Source organism: Trachymyrmex cornetzi, unplaced genomic scaffold, assembly GCF_001594075.2.
Source record: "Trachymyrmex cornetzi isolate Tcor2-1 unplaced genomic scaffold, Tcor1.1 scaffold1466, whole genome shotgun sequence".
Lineage (NCBI taxonomy): Eukaryota > Metazoa > Arthropoda > Insecta > Hymenoptera > Formicidae > Trachymyrmex > Trachymyrmex cornetzi.
In genome coordinates, this window is record NW_017296055.1 from 54,062 (window position 1) to 54,341 (window position 280).

At 53.6% G+C, this 280-nt stretch overlaps 1 pseudogene; it reads right to left on the reverse strand.

The window, feature by feature from the left end:
• LOC108757562 (uncharacterized) overlaps nucleotides 1–280 on the reverse strand; it is a 10,832-nt pseudogene that overhangs the window by 2,196 nt on the left and 8,356 nt on the right.

Genomic DNA, 280 nt, shown 5'->3' on the forward strand with positions numbered 1-280 from the left:
AACGTCGCAGTCGTGACGCGAATTCGATTTCACGAAGCGTCTGCAGTCGTTGCAAATTCTAACGGATTTGCAAACGCTTGCGTCCGATTTTCCATCGTGAGATCTTTCCGCACGATGACGCTCGAAACAGGGATTTCCGAAGAACGTATGATTACACGAATCGCACCTAACCAGCTCGGCGCCAGAACCCTCGCACGACGGAATCGCGTAACATCGCGGACATTTTCTCGCGCAACGATGCCCTCTACCGTTCCGATACCCGGTGTTGCACGCCACGCAA